Source organism: Marmota marmota, unplaced genomic scaffold, assembly GCF_001458135.2.
Source record: "Marmota marmota marmota unplaced genomic scaffold, marMar, whole genome shotgun sequence".
Classification (NCBI taxonomy): Eukaryota; Metazoa; Chordata; class Mammalia; order Rodentia; family Sciuridae; genus Marmota; species Marmota marmota.
In genome coordinates this window covers 37668034-37682058 of record NW_025999968.1, presented here as the reverse complement: position 1 = coordinate 37682058, position 14025 = coordinate 37668034, and the positions used below count along the sequence as shown (strand labels likewise).

General features: G+C 34.0%; 1 protein-coding gene across 6 annotated transcripts in view; it reads left to right on the top strand.

Moving 5' to 3' along the window:
* Nrip1 (nuclear receptor interacting protein 1) overlaps positions 1 to 14025 on the top strand; it is an 84979-nt gene that overhangs the window by 33557 nt on the left and 37397 nt on the right. For 5 of the 6 annotated variants that reach the window (XM_048803517.1, XM_048803520.1, XM_048803519.1 and 2 more), the window contains one exon: positions 6313 to 6430. The exons of the other annotated variant lie outside the window; for it this stretch is intronic. The gene's annotated coding sequence lies outside the window, so the exon portion shown is untranslated. The remainder of the gene's footprint in view (positions 1 to 6312; positions 6431 to 14025) is intronic. 6 annotated transcript variants of the gene reach the window in all.

The window sequence follows — 14025 nt, the reverse complement described above, 5'->3', positions numbered from 1 at the left end:
TATATATATATATATATATATATATATATATATATATATATATAATTGCCTAACTGTTTTCCAAAGTGGCTATGCCCTTTTATGTACACACCAATATTTAGGAGGGTTTTATTTTCTCCCTGTCCTCCTCAACATTTTTTTAAAAATTATAACTTATAGTGGATTCGTAGTGAAATTTCAGTGAGAACTTATTTGTATTTTTCTTAACTGGTAATGATGATGAACACCCATCTCTCTCTTTTTTTTTTAATGTGTTGACTCGACATTCATATAATATCTCTTAAATTCTCAGCCCATTTTTTAAAAAGTGGTTAATTTATTCTTGACTTGTAAGGATTATATGTATATGAGTTACAATATTTTCTCCCATTCTGGAGCTTACTTTTCATTTAATGGATATCTTTTGAAGATTTTGATAAAGTTCAATTTTTCTCTTTTTTATGGCTTGTGCTCCTGTTATATTTAAGGATTTGTTCCTAACTTTTTGTTGTTGTTGTTCCTAACTTTAGTTCACAGATTTTCTGTTTCTTATAGAAGCTTTGTTGTTTTTGAGTTATTTCAGTTTTTAAGTTTGTTGCTTCAGATTATGATCCAAACAAATGTTGTTATTTTTGTAACTACATTTGTGAAATAAAGGTTTACACTTAATCATTTATTTACTTTTGCATGTGGATATTCAACTATTCAGCACCATTTATTAGAAAGACCGTTCTTTTTCCATTGAATTGCTATGGTACATTTGTCAAAAATAAAATGACCATGAATGTGAGAGTTTTTTATGGGGATTATTCTGTAGCGTTATCTATTTTTCTATCTTTATGTCAGTATTACATGATTTTGGTTTCTCCATAGCTTTATAGTAAGTTTTGACCTTAATCTTTCCCCCTTCTGTTCTGGGGAGAACGTAGGGCTGAGCTCACGCCTGTTAGGCAAGTGCTGTACCACTGAGTTATATTCCCAGCCCCTCTTATTGTCAGATGGAGTATCCCTAAAGAGTGCAGGCTGGCCTCAAACTTGGCAGTCCTCCTGCTTCAGCCTGGAGAGTAGTGGGATTATAGGCATACAGTACCAGGCCTGGCTTAAAACAATTATGATGGATTTTGATAGATGAATTTGGGAAAAATTGACCATCCCTTGCCATGTTTATTTTTCACCTTGAGACAGGGTCTTGTGAAGTTGCCCAGGCTGGCCTCAAACTTGTGTTTTTTTCTGTCTCAGCCTCTGGAGTCGAGTGTGCCACTATTCCTAGCTATCTTGTACTTTAGAGTGTATGAGTTTTGCACATTTGTTAAACTTAAGGTGTTTTTTGTTTTGTTTTGTTTTGTTTGCTATTATTGTAAGTGAATAAAATCCATTTCTGTTGCTAACATATACATGAAATGCTGTTGATTTTTTTTGGTTTTGGATCTAACCAACCTTTCTTTCTTAACCTTCTTATTAATTTTAAAAGTTCTTATTTTTTAAAGATTCCTTCAAAGTATCAGCCCACAAGATATTGTCAATCTATATGTCTTTATATTTTTTGCTTTATTATATTGAGTAAGCCTCACCTCAGACATCCATGTCTTTTTTGTGATGTTAGGGGGAAAGCATTAGACTTTCACTGTTAGTGTGATATTAGGTAAAGGCAAATATCTTAGAAGGGAAGGGTTGCTTTAACATGGAAACTATTAATATACATTATTGCTAGAATAAAGGACAAAAACCACATGATCCTGCATCCCAGTAGATGCAGAAAAAGAATTGGGACAAGAGCTAGCACATTTGTAATGAAACCAAATGAATGAATTCCAAAACTAGGTGTAGAAGGGAATGAAAAACTACAGCTACTACCATAATTATAAGTGAAAGACTGAATATTTCTCCCTAAAATTTGGGTACGATGCAATATACTTAGACCACTTTGATTCAGTACTGGACTAGAAGTTCTAATCCTGTTTTTTTCTTCACTGTAATATTTGTACAACTGAGTTTTGGGATGTGTGGGAAATACTAAGGAACAAAAACAAAACTATTCATCTAGAATTAATCAATTTTTATATTATGTTTTTTTTTTCTTTTTAGTACTATGTGTATACCTGAGTGTTCAATAACGTACATGTAACATAAAACGGATTTGAGTTCACATTTTATGCTTACTCTGATCTCATTTCTTACCATTTTCTTCCTGGCTCATTGCTACCCACTGAGTCATCTTTCAGTTCTTAGAACAGGCAAGTACCATCCCCCATGTCTTTTGCACATGCTAAACCTTCTATTGGAAGTTTTCTTCACTTAATTTATTTTGTTTTTATGGTTAGGGTTTCAGATATTGAAATATCTTAAATGTTATTTCTTGGAGAAGCTTTCCCGTATCATTTTATGTAAGGTAGCTTCCTTTCTGTGTCTTGTTTAAATGCCTGTATTATTTTCTTAATTTTCTGTCTCCTTGTTTTTGTCTGTTTCTCATGGATGTACACTGAGGGTTTCTTTTTCATGTTGTAATTCCAGCACATAGTGCCTAGGCTTCTAATTTGTTTAACAGTAAACAAAAGTGAATAGTATCTTGATTTTTCAACATCACATTCTGATTGTTTTGCCATATCATTTCTATGATATAAGTATGACAATGTTATTTAAACATTTTCATTTCATAGACAGGGTTTCTATTGTCATGATTCAAAACACATCTAACACATTCAGTTTCATTGACTTGTATGAGAGATTAAACTTACCCATTTATTAATTTAAGAAACATTGAAGTAATCTGTGAGAGTAGTTTATTCTATATTAACTTACGTTAACTTTTATTACTTAAATATTTGTAAAATTTATATCTTCATGAGGTCATACATTGAGCTTAAAGGCGAGGGGTATAAGAATGCTTTAATAAAGACAACCCATTAAATCCAACGATTCTAGAAAGTAGCAGAATAACAGGCACAAATTGTGAATATTTTTAGAATATTTTTAACTCCTTAGATGGAAAATGTAGACTAATGAGCTTCATCAAATACTGGTATCTAGTGTTTTTTTTTTTTTTTTATGTACCATGTAAATTGAGACTATTGTATATGCATAGCACTAGAGAAAGTCGGTTATTTGTCTTTCAAATAACTGCTGAGCCTGCTGCTTTTGTTTTTTCTTGCCAAGTAAAATATTACCAAGGTTTGAATTCTACTTCAGCTCTTACTAGCTTTGTGATTTGGAGTAGCTTAAACTCAATTTCCTCATCTATAAAATGGGATAATAATAGTTCCCTCATAAAAGGCTTATTAGTATTATGTTTGGCACATAGTAACTGCTCAGAAGCGGGTAGCTATCATTAGATAAATTTAGTAGTTCTTGGTCCTGGGAGTGTTTAAGAGTAGCAGTTGTAAAGGTTTCTTAGGCTTCAGGGCATTATCTGCAGGCACTGACCAGCTCTTTAATAATAATGTTCCTCTGAAGATGTTGGCAGCATTCTTCATTGAATGTGCCTGTTTACTGGCTGGGTTTTTTCTATACCTATACCAAACACAACCTAGCTGAAAGATAGTGAAGTCTCATTAAGTTAAATCCTACAAGAGGTTACTGTTTGCAGCATTCTTAAATGTAGTCATGTTTACTTTCTTGTTCCAACTTTCATATAGAAGGTAATATAGCCCAGTGAAGTGACAGAGGAATGTGATTCCAGCAGCCTAGAGGCTGAAGCAGGAGGATTGCCAAGTTCTATGCCAGCTTCAGCAAATTAGCAAAAAATTTTAAAAAGGTCTGGGGATATAGCTCAGGGTTAAAATCCCTGGGTTCAGTTCCCAGTACTGCCCCAAGATGATGATGATGATGATGACGATGATAATATTTTTCAATAAAGGAGGAAATGTCAGTGAAAATAGAACAATTCTAGAATTTCAGTTGTTTGGTAAATAATGTTGACAAGGGGCTTGCCTGGGGTTTGGCTTCCAAGGTTGGGGATTGGGAATTAAGGAAATTCCCAAGGTCCAGGCACTTTCCAATAGGAGTACTAATATAATTGCAAACTTGGATATTTTTAAGTTCATGTGTGAATCACTTCCTTCTAGGTATAAATAGAAAAGTGATTGTTTTCTACTCCTCTGAGAATTTCTATCAGAATTTTATAGTCAAGGTCCAGTCTGTGTCCAGGATCTTTAGTTTGGGTCCTTGCTTAGTGCCTGTTTCCCTTCTATCAAATGGGATAATGCCTTCTATGCTTATTTTGCTGAGTGACAAATGTTCCTTGGCAATGGAAAAACATGTAGCTTATTTAATGATTCCTCCCATTTTTTTTCTGTTTTCCTGTATATTTTTTAGATCACTGGTGGAGATGGCATGGTAGCCCAGAACTACATCTGTCACGAGTGTTGCCTCTTAGAGGTGTTTGTTTTATACTTGTACGAAAGAGTAGACACTTTTAGATTATTACTGTTCTCATTCTTTAATTTCTTTTGTTAGAAAACCAATACATGCTTATTGCAAAAGAATTAGAAACTATAAATCAAATGAATGAAAATATTTCTAGATGCATAAATAATCACTGAATTTATTTTGTGTAATTTTAAAATAATTTCAACAGTGCTGAAAATACATTGTTTCCTATTTTAATCACTTTATGTATATCATTTAATCTAACTTAATATTCTTCTATATTTTAATGACTACATAGTATCTCATGATGTAATAATATTCCATGATTTACCTATTTATTAGTTTAATTGTTTTTTACTTTGACATTTAATGATATTTCTGATTTTTTGCGATTAGAAATGCTGTACATAATGAACATCCTTTTTTTTTTTTTTTTTAAAGAGAGAGAGAGAGAAGAGAGAGAATTTTTTTAATATTTATTTTTCAGTTTTCGGTGGACACAACATCTTTATTTTATTTTTATGTGGTGCTGAGGATCGAACCCAGGCGAGCATGCTAACCCAGCCCCATAATGCACATCCCCAGCCCCATAATGAACATCTTTATAGCTAAATATTTCTACACATTTTCAGTATTATTGTTTTTGAGACAGGGTCTCACTCAGTTGCTTAGGGCCTCACTGATTTTCTGAGGCTGGTCTCAAACTTGTGGTCCGCCTTCCTCAGCTTCTTGAATCACTGGGATCATAGGTGTGTAATGCTGTAGTAAGCTCTTTTTCTTTTTCTTCTTGTTTTCTTTTATTTGGATAAATGATAGACTTGGAATTGCTATTGCTATATCAAGGAACATAAAACATTTTAAGGCATTTGATCCATGTTTTTATTGCTTTATTGAGGTGTAATTGACATACAATAAGCTGCTCATGTTTATGGTATAAAACTGGATAATTTTTGACATATGCACATCCATGAAACCAACACCACAATTTAAAACAGCACATATTTCTGATCTCCCCCCCCCTTTGTACCTCCCTTCTTCAGGCAAAACCACAGATCTATTTTCTTTCACAATAGATTAATTTGCATTTTCTAGAATTTTATGCAAACAGAATTGCAGAGGATATGTATCTTCTTGTCTGGTTTCTTGCACTAAGGATAATTACTTTAAGAATCATCCATGTTTTTATTATCATTAATATAGCATAGTATATTGTTGTGGAATAGTAAAATTACATTGTATGGATATGCCATAATTCTGTTGCCTATTAGTGGGCATACATATTTCCAATTTTTAGCTATTAAAATACAATAGATTTACTTCAGATATTGGAGTATGTCTTTGTACAGATATAAGGCATAAGGCATTTAATATTTCTTACCAGATTTTGTGTTGGAAAAGGTATACTGTTGGTTATTGATACTTTTCTCTTTTCGTTCTTGGTGTTTTTTTTTTTGACACTGGGTTCCATGCTGTCTCCCAGGCATGTCTGGAATTCTTGGGCTTAACGTGATCCTCCAGCTTCAGCCTCCCAACTAACTAGCACTGTATACTACCATGCCCTGTTCCATTGCTGGTATTCTGAAACTGAAAAAATATGAGGGAAACTATAGGTCTTTTTTTCTTCCTTTTTTTTTTTTTGAAATATATATTTATGACGGATTAAGGATTTTTTGAATGTAACAATTGAATTGATTTAACAGAACACTCTTAGAAATTTGAAATTAACCAAGGTTAATATGCAGAACCTAGGAACTATAAACATTTATTAATTAAGTAAACATGTTATATGAAAAGCAAGGATCTTTTGCTCTCCTTTGATGAACTAATGTTCATAAGTAATTTATATTTTTCTGTCAAATGGCTCCTTCTGCATTGAACTTGAACAAGAAGTGTTTACTGAACTTCACAAAAGATATTCCTGAATCTGGTGTAGAATAGTTTCCAAACTATCTTTTCCCTCTTCTTAAGATGCACAGTTGACTGAAGGAGGACCTGAGAAGGCTCCAGATGACATCAGAGCTGCTTTTCAACAGCCTTCTTGATTTCCTTTCTCAGAAAGCAGAGGCTCAAACCTTGGAGACAAACGGTGAGAGTATTTTTCAAGAGTCCATGGGGCTTAACATTACGACTTTAATATGCTTTACATATTTTTTCCTTAGTTGTACATTAGCTTAAAATCACCAGATATGTGCTTTATCTCTGTGAAGTACTTCACTAGGAAATGTGGTTAAAATCCTACCTTTAAGGAACTTACAAAGAAAGAATAAATGAAAATAAATAAAGGTAATCAAGAGTAAAGGAGGTTAAATGCAATAAAAATATATTCATGAGAATTCAGTGAGTGAATTACTACCGGAGAGAGGGATTTTGGAGCTTCAAAGAAGAAATGGTATTTGTGTTGATGATGCTTAATTTGTTTTTACCAAATCCACAGAAAATGGATAGTCAATATAAAACCTGAAATAGAAATCTGGTTTCAGATAAAAAGTTAATTATTGTTTCGAGGAAAAAAGAAACTTGTTTTATTATTGTGGATTCATTGTAGTGTAGGTGTGTGATTACTTTTAGAATTATGTAAAGTGGTTACCTCTTACAAGGCAGTTCTGGGAAATGATAAAGCAATTGAATTAGCACAAGTAGGTGGGCAGTGAACTAGAGATGAGTGAGTAGTTAATTCTACTCAGATTAACACGCCCGTTTTCTAGTGTAGCTACAACTTAAATAAATTTGTCAGATCTTACATTCTTGAACCTTAATGCTTTTTTTTCCTGGGCAGAAGCAATTCATGTCAATCGGGGAAAAGGGATAGTGGTTGTTTATGTTCCCATAATTACTTGTGCAGAGTTACCTTTTAACCAGCTAACTGAAGACTTTGATCAGAAAAGAGATAACAGATACAGCATCCTAAAATTCACTGTTTTAGTTGACCATGATGTTTCAAAAAGGGGATGGTAACTTTGAATCCAATTTGTTCTTCACCTGTAGCCATAAAATGCTTGTCCAGTGACAAAGCTCCCCTTTTCATTACTATCCTGAACTATCCTGATTAAATTCAGAAAACCCAATAATAAATTTGTGGGTTTTGTTTGTTTTGTTTTGTGGTACCAAGGATTGAATCCAGGAGTGCTTAAGTACTGAGCTATTTTTTATTTTGAGATGGGGGTCTCACTAAATTGCTTAGGGCCTCAATAAGTTGCTGACACTGGCTTTGAACTTGTTATCCTCCTGTCAGCCTCCCAAATTGCTGGGATTATAGGTATGTACCACTATGCCTACCTATGAAGTTATTTTAATTGCTTTCCTTAATGCTTATATCATCTTATAATTTCACCAGAAAAGTTTTTAAAATATTATTTTTAAAAAGACTGCCTAAATCTACTAGTAATTATTTGGTTGGTATTTGCTTTTCACATTTTCCTGTATTTTTTCCTCTAAGTCGGAACTTACATCAACTAGATTTATATTTGTAAATACTACAGGTTCATTGATTGGAGTATAATTATGCATTAATGACTTGCTGATAGTCTGAAATCTGCTTCATATATATATATATATATATATATATATATATATATATATATATATATTTTAGTTGTAGTTGGACACAATATCTTTATTTTATTTATTGTTATGTGGTGCTGAGGATTGAACCCAGCGCCTCACACGTGCTAGGCGAGTGTTCTACCGCTGAGTCACAACCCCAGTCCCTGCTTTATATATTTGATGAAACATAGTGAATATTAATCTCCTTTCTTAACTTTAAATTTGTTAAAGTGAACATTATAACAGCATGCATTCCCATGAGTCGATATAATTAGTTTGTTCTTAATTTGTAATTACCTTTGTTTTACCAAATAACCAGAATGGTAACTAACAATCACTTAGTGATGGTTGGATAAATAAATCATAGATAGTCATCCAGGAAAGATATATAGCCAATGAGTTGCTCTTAGAAAATAATCCAATTTAGATATTTCTTCTAGATAAAAAGGATTGTTTAAGACATAAAAATGAATTGATTTTTCTATATGCTTTATGTATATTCAAAATTTTTCAAGATTTTAAAAGCTATGACTATGTCAAGTGTATTTTTTGTAAAACGAATTTTGTTAAATGGTTCCTCATTTTGAATGAGGAGCCCATGTTCAAATAAGCATGGAAGATGTTGGGGCAAATATGTCTTCAGTGGGTTTTTTAATATTCAGTGAACTATGTCCCCAAAAGTAGGATCTGGTAGACTGGTTATGACAAATTGAAGACTTTGAACTAATGTGTTTTATGAGTTTTTTTATAGTTCATTGTATTGTCACACTCTAAAAACACTCATTTTTAAGAACAGTAATATCCTTTTGAGTGAGAGAACATAGGGGAGGGTTGGGGGGAGAAAAAGAAAAGAATTTGGTTAATGAATATTACAAGCCATATAAAACATGAAGTGTTTACATAGCTTTTGAGTATCATGGGTAGCCAGATTTCCCTTGCTCCTTGTTAGCTCCCCTTGAAAGAAATAGTTACCTGTCTAGTAACTAACAAAATAATTCTACCCTTTATTTTATTTTCATATTTTTTAGTGCTCTCTTTGTTTCAGTGTATAATATTTATTAGCCAATGTTGACAAAAATTAATGACAAAAAAGAAGTGAATATGTTGGGTAGAATTAGATAATTGACCATGAATCAGTTTAGCTGAAACTCTTGAATATAATGATTTTTTCCCACTGAAAGGAGTTTTTATGGTTATGTGCCATAAGTTTTCACTGGGAAGAATTCCTTTGGGGGGGGGGGGGGGGGGTGCGGTAATGGAGATTTAACCCAGGGGCACTCTACCACTGAGCTACATCCCCAATCCTTTGTATTTTATATTTTAAGACAGGGTCTCACTAAGCTGCTTAGGGCCTGGCTAAGTTCCTGAGGCTGGCCTTAAATTTGTGATCCTGAATACAGACATGCACCACCACACGTGGCAGAGAATTCTTTATAATACTTTTTTTTTTTTCCTAGCTTGTTTGTATTGTTGATAACTTTTTTTTTGGTGGCGGGGGGTGAGGTGGGTACCAGGGATTGAACTCAGGGGCACTCAACCACTGAGCCACATCCCCAGCCCTATTTTGTATTTTATTTAGAGACAGAGTCTTACTGAGTTGCTTAATGCCTCATTGTTGCTGAGGCTGGCTTTGATCCTCCTGCCACAGCCTCCCAAACTGCTGGGATTACAGGCGTGCGCCGCTGTGCCCAGCCTGTTCATAACTATTTTAACAAATATCTTGAGTGTTAAAACTTATGTTCCACATAGAGTTATCTGTCTATATAAAGATAAAAAATAACCAGTGACTCAACTGGTTTTAACAGTTGTGTTGCCACATTGGTAAAGTCAAGTAAATGAACTCATGGAAATGCTTTCCCCACACTTTAGAAAATATTTCTCAAAGAACATGGGATACAATCCAAGCCCCCACTGGTTGTCTACAGCCACAGATAATACAGCATTCTATACCTATAGTTATGTTTCCTATACGTATGTACCTATGATAAATTAGTCACAGTAAGAGGTTAACAATAACAAGAGTAAAATTGACTAGTTATAATAATATACTATATCAAAAGTTACGTGAATGTGTTGAGTCTTTCTCTCAAAATATCTTACTGTTCCGTACTAACAAGGGAATAAAAGTGTGGAAAGAAAACCACTGATAATTGGACTGTGTAAAATTATTTGTTTAAGAAATAGCACTTTTTAGTAAGTATTTAAACTTCTAACTCAAGTTTTCAGGGGGACCATGGTACTAGAGAAACCAAGATCAATCCTTAATCTTATTAAGTCACCTCTGTTGGAATTAATTGCCATAAAGCAAGTTGGCTGTCTCATTGGTGTTTCCCTGGCTTCGTAGACAACCTTGGTAAGAAAATCTGGATGCTTGGCTGAAACCAAGTGTTGTCAGTTTCCAACATTGCTTCCATCCCCTCCTAATTCCCTTTCTCACAGCCAACTGTCTTATTTCACAGCCTTGTGATTTCCTCTTAACTGATGTCCTTGCCCACATCTCTCACAGCCACCAGATTTTCCTAAAAGTCCAATTTATTTGAGTAACTTCTCTAATCAAAAATGATGTAATGCTTCCAATAGCAAAATGCACATAGACAACAGGCCTTCCTTAAGTCAATCCTAACCTACTGTTACAATGGGAAGCATTAACCTGATTGGCATTTCTTCACAATTTGGTATCTTTAAAGAATGGACTTTCCTTAAGTCTGTTACCTAATATTTAAATTAATCTAACTACTATTTTGGGTAGAAAATCCTTACTATACCTTCATTATCAACTCATGTTTTTTTCTCTTTCATGAATGGTTTCAAATTCAATAATTTAAATAATTAAAAATTTGCTGATCAAACTGACTATTCACTTTCACTTCTTACATAGATCCTGGTCTTTAACAGTGGTAAACCTGATATTCTCCTCTCTGTACATTTGCCCTTCATCCATGTGGTCTGTGGTTTGCACATCGGAAATTGGTGTGATTCTAATGGAAGAGCTTATTATGCATGTTATTTAGGTAACTAGAATCTTCCCTTTCTGGATTAGAGATAGAAACATTGATAATTTTTAACCCCCATTGAAGTCCGTTTTTGCATTTATGTATAGGACTGTTCATAGTTACACCAGGGCAAACTTCTACCTTGAAACTTCTAACTTGAAATATCCTGTTGTTGCCACCCCACTCTGCACCCTCCCTGCTGTATTGCGGACTGTCTAAGTTAGTGCATCTCAAAATATCTGAAAGGAAGGTCCAATTTTTGTTTGCATGTTCTTATTTCATTTCATTATTTTAGTAACTCATTATTTTTAGTAACTTTTAAAAAGTACACTTTTACTGTACTTTTTAAAAGCCTCTATCTATGACAGATTAGGAATTAAGCAAAAGACATAGAATGTAAGTCCAAATTGTTCATTAAACTCAACAGACATCAAATTACTTTGTCACATTCCATAAAAGTTTCTAATTACTGAAAATTTTAGTCCTGTGAGATTACAAAAAGTTTCAATAGCAAACTATGCTGCCATGCTTCCTCTTATTATTCCCCAATGAATGCTAAAGCTTCTTTTTCAGTTGGTGAAACCTTGATTGTTCCTCCAGTCAATTCACATGCCACCTTTGTACAGTATATACATTAAAAACAGTTTTCTGCCTTGTCTCCTGATGTTTTTCCTAAAAAATTTGTGCTTCATTTGCTTTCTTGATTTTGTTCATGTCTTGGCTTAAGAAGTATATCACTATGTTGTTGATTGTATTTTTTCCTGACAATATTATTAAATCCACTAAACGCTAGTTTATCACTTACCCTTGTAGCTGCTTCTTTTAACAAATTTGTAGATTTGTTATTTCTTGTGTGGTAAATTCAGAATAGTGACTGTGCAAAAATGAAAGCTATTTCAAGTTGTCCTTAACCGCCTAATCTTTTTGAAAGGTTAGTTGGGCATGGTGGCACATGCCTTTAATAGCAGTGATTCAGAAGGCTGAGGCAGGAGGATTGCAAGTTTGCAGCCAGCCTCAGCAAATTAGGGAATTCCAAGACCCTCAACAATTGAGCAAGATTATGTCAGAGAGTGGGGAGGGGAAGAGTGGGGAGGTAACCTTGATGGTAAAGAGCCCCCAGGTTCAATCCCCATTACCAAAAAAAAAAAAAAAATTATTTCCTCAGCTGGATCTTGGGGACTTTTCTGTATTAAGAGCATTTATTATCTTGCATAGTTATAGTAGAAATTCATGAAATTGACAATTGTTTAAAGACAAACAAAATTATACTTCTTGATTATTAAATAGACCAAGAGCAATTCTTAAACTGTAGTTATGTTTACTTTCTTGTTCCAATTTAATATAGAAGGTAATATAGTAAAGTGACAGAGAAATGTGATTCCAGCAACCTAGAGGCTGAAGCAGGAGGATTGCCAAGTTCTATGCCAGCTTTAGCAAATTAGCAAAAATTTTAAAAAGGTCTGGGGATATAGCTCAGGGTTTTATTCTTAAATCATGGAGGATCCAAGAGCGTTTTTGTTTATGAGAGTCATTACCTGGCATTGTTTTAGAAATTTAAACTGAGAAAAAACTTTTAAAAATTCAAGAATGCACAAGGATGCATTTCATTAGCCATCAAAGCAGTGACACATTTATAACCTCCGAATGACTGCACTGTACCCTCATGAAAGAAAGATACCAAAAGAGCAGATAACATTTTAGTATTCTAATATTCTATTGTTGACCTCCTATGCCTCCTGAATGGATTGTGGGAATCTTTTGGGGTCCCAGGACCTTACTTTGAGACTTGCTGTTTTATAGCAATTCATTTTTTCTAATTGTCAGCAGAATCTTCTATATTTTTATTTCAATAATCTAGCTTTTATGTATGTAGATTAGTAATATTTTTTAACATCTTCAAGCCTTATCATATTACCCACTTTTCTATTAATGTCTATACATAGAATGTACTGGAACTTATTACTAGTGTTGGTTTTGCTTACTCAAGGAGAAGTCATTTTATTTGTGGATACTCGTAAGGTCATTCCTAGTTATGCTCTGTCAGTAACCCTAGCTTTCAAGTGCTAGCCCTTTTTATGACTTAGGAGCTCTAAATCCTTCTTTTGTGATGAGACTCCTTACTTCAGAGGTTTTGGAGCTTTGGTTATTTTTGTAATGATTTTACATAATGAAGTTGATATTTTCTTTTGGGGGCATGACAGGCTTCCCTTCAAGTCTTCCTTCAACTCTTTTCTTCTCTCCTTTGTGTGACCTTCCCCTCCACTTGCCTCAACCTGATCCCCAATGCTGGCACTCCTTTTCTGAGAGTACAGTCTGCTCTCTGGCAGATATTTACTTGGCCCTAGTGACTCCAGTTCTTTGTCACTCTCTACCCTTTTACCTTGGCTGATACTCTGTTAAATTCTTTGTGAGGTCTTAGCAGGACAGTCAGTCTCTAGGGTATTTAACGAGTCTTCAAATTACATGGGTACTGGGTCTTCCCTGAGAGTTCTGGGAATGCATCGTGTACCTGTCAGCGGGATGGGAAAACCAAGATGGCTGCTAGTCAGACTTGATTTACTAACAGCTCTTTTTATTCGTTGTCTTTTTATCATGATGATGTCATGGTGTGAGCTGGAATTTCAGGACTTAGTATCATTATAAGTGATAATCTAGCAGCCTGGTGCTCACAGAATGTTGGGAGTTTTTATAATTTAATTCTGTGTCCTAAACATAGTAGGCGCTCAGTAAATGTTTGCTGAATTAATTTTTTTCTCATTAGCATTGGATAAAACTCTTGTCTCTAGTGACTATATTATAACATAAGCCAGGCATCTTGCTGTTATAGCCCAAGGAAATAGCCCTCATACTATTCTGAAAAGGTAAATGTTGCTGTCTTATTAAGAAAACTCTCACTTAATACTTAATGAATATTGATACTTAGGATGTACAGACTTCAGGTTTTAAATGAGACATGACTCTGTCTCTGTTAAGTACGTCTACAGTAATATTATTTTTCTTAAAATTTTGTATTAAATTATTTTAACCATGTTTTACACATATAGACTTGAGGTAATTGTTTTAATAATTTTCATCTTTCCTTGTTAAATAACACCTCATTTAATAGCACCAACAAATTGCTTCATAAGTATTCAAACAAGCCTTC